The sequence below is a fragment of the Pteronotus mesoamericanus genome, unplaced genomic scaffold (genome assembly GCF_021234165.1).
Source record: "Pteronotus mesoamericanus isolate MK-2021 breed Mesoamerican mustached bat unplaced genomic scaffold, CSHL_Meso_final contig_50, whole genome shotgun sequence".
Taxonomy (NCBI): domain Eukaryota; kingdom Metazoa; phylum Chordata; class Mammalia; order Chiroptera; family Mormoopidae; genus Pteronotus; species Pteronotus mesoamericanus.
This window is the reverse complement of record NW_026555186.1, coordinates 2,167,113-2,169,657: the sequence shown is the minus strand read 5'-3', so window position 1 is coordinate 2,169,657 and position 2,545 is coordinate 2,167,113.

The following is a 2,545-nucleotide window of genomic DNA, read 5'->3' as shown; positions in this document are numbered from 1 at the left end:
GCTGTTATCGGTCTGTTCAAGCTTTCTGTTTCTTCCTCCTTCAGTGTTGGAAGATTATACTTTTCTAAAAATTTGTCCATTTCATCAAGATTTTCAAATTTCTTGGCATATAATTGTTCATAATAGTTTCTGATGATCATTTGTATTTCTGTGGTATCAGTTGCTATTTCTCCTCTTTCATTTCTGATATTATTAATTTGGCTCCTCTCCCTTTTATTCTTGATGAGTCTGCTTAATGGCTTGTCAATTTTATTAATCTTTTCAAAGAACCAGCTTCTGGATTGGTTGATCCTCTGAATTGTTCTTTTTGTCTCTATGCCATTCAGTTCTGCTCTCATCTTGACTATTTCCTTCCTTCTCCTTGCTCTGGGATTTATTTGTTGTTGTTTCTCCAGTTCTTGAAGTTGTAGTGTTAGGTCTTTTATTTGAAATGCTTCTATCTTTTTAAGGTAAGCCTGTGTTGCTATGAACTTCCCTCTCAGGACCGCCTTTGCTGTGTCCCATAGGTTTTGGACAGTTGTCTGTTCATTTTCATTTGTTTCCAGAAATTTTGTGATTTCTTCTCTTATCTCATTATTGACCGATTCATTGTTTAATAGTGTACTGCTCAGTCTCCATGAGTTTGCAAGTTTTTGAAGTTTCTCTTTGAGGTTGATTTCGAGTTTCAAGACCTTGTGGTCTGAGAAAAAGTTTGGTATTATTTCAATTTTCCTGAATTTACGGAGGCTTGCTTTGTGTCCTATCATGTGGTCTATCTTTGAAAAACTGCCATGAGCATTTGAAAAGAATGTGTATTTTTCTTCTTTGGGATGTAAGGTTCTATATATGTCAGTTAAGTCTCTTTGATTCAGTGTTTCATTCAGCGCCACGATATGTTTATTAATGTTTTGTTTGGAAGATCTGTACATTTTTGACAGTGGGGTGTTGAAATCCCCTACGATCAGTGTGTTGCTGTCTATATCTTTTTTGAAGTCATCCAACCATTTCCTTATAAACTTGGGGGCTATATTGGGAGCATATAAGTTAACAATGTTGATGTCTTCTTGATAGATTCTTCCTTTTCGTATGATAAAGTGCCCCTCTGGGTCTCTCTTTATGGCCTTTGCTTTGAAATCTACTTTGTCTGACACAAGTATGGCAACGCCAGCCTTTTTCTCATGTCCATTTGCTTGGAATATTATTTTCCATCCCTTTACTTTCAATCTGTGTAGGTCTTTTGCTCTGAGGTGGGTCTCTTGTAGGCAGCATATGTGTGGGTCATGTTTTCTTATCCATTCAGCTCCCCTGTGTCTTTTGATTGGGGCATTGAGTCCATTCACATTGAGAGATATTACTGATAGAAACTTACTCATCTTTTCTCTTTGTACTTGTGTTCCTCTCTGTCTCATTCTTTTCCTTCATCTGCTTAAACCAGTCCCCTTAGCATATCTTGGAGTGCTGGTTTGGTAGAGATGTATTCTTTTAGCTTTCTTTTGTCTGGGAAACTCCGTATTTCTCCTTCTATTTTAATGGAGAGCCTAGCTGGGTAGAGCAGCCTTGGCTGTAGGCCCTTGCTTTTCATGGCTTGGAATATTTGTTGCCATTCCCTTCTGGCTTGGAGTGTTTCTGTTGAGAAGTCAGCTCCTAGGCGTATCGGGGCCCCCTTGTATGTTACTTTCTCCTTCTCCCTTGCTGCCTTCAGGATTCTCTCTTTGTCTTTGACATTTGCCATTTTAATGATGATGTGTCTTGGAGTGGACCTCCTTGGGTCCCTCTTGAGTGGGGTCCTCTGTGCCTCCTGGATCCATGAGAGCCTTTCTCTCCTCAAATTAGGGAAATTTTCCATCATTACTTTTTCGAGGAGGTTCTCTATTCCTTGCTCCTCTTCTTCTCCTTCTGGTATCCCTATTATACGGATATTATTGCGTTTCAGGTTGTCCTGCATTTCCCTAAATGCTTCTTCATTCTTTTTGAGCCGTTTTTCCATTTCTTGTTCTTTCTGGGAGCTTTTTTCTACCTTGTCCTCCATCTCACTGATTCGATCCTCGGCTTCATCCAGCCTGCTTTGGATTCCTTCTACTGTGTTCTTCAATTCAGAAATGGTATTCTTCATATCCTCTTGTGTCTTCTTGATAGTTTCTATGTCCTTTTCCAGGCTGATATAGTTTGCTGTGAGATCCTGATAGTTTCTCTGCAGTTTCTCATCATTCTCTTTGAGCTGGCTGAGCTCTTTGAGCTTCCTTAGAACCATTGTTTTGAATTCCATATCTGATAATTCCCTTGCCTCTATTTCATTGAGCTCTCTCTGTGGGGAGTCCCCTTTTCCACTCATTTGAGGGGAACTTCTTTTTCTTCCCATTTTTGTGAGAGTCTGTTAAGTATTTTTGTCCTTTACTTTTCTTTCTGGGCTTGCCTCTGATGATGTCAGTTGTTGACCCTATACGGCCTTGGGTTGTTTGTTTGAGTCTTTCAGGAGTCTAATGCCTGTGTCTGACTCCTGCTTGGAGCAGCTCTGTGACCCCTTCGGTCAGGGCTGAGCTATTTTTTGGGATCTCTCTGCGCTCTC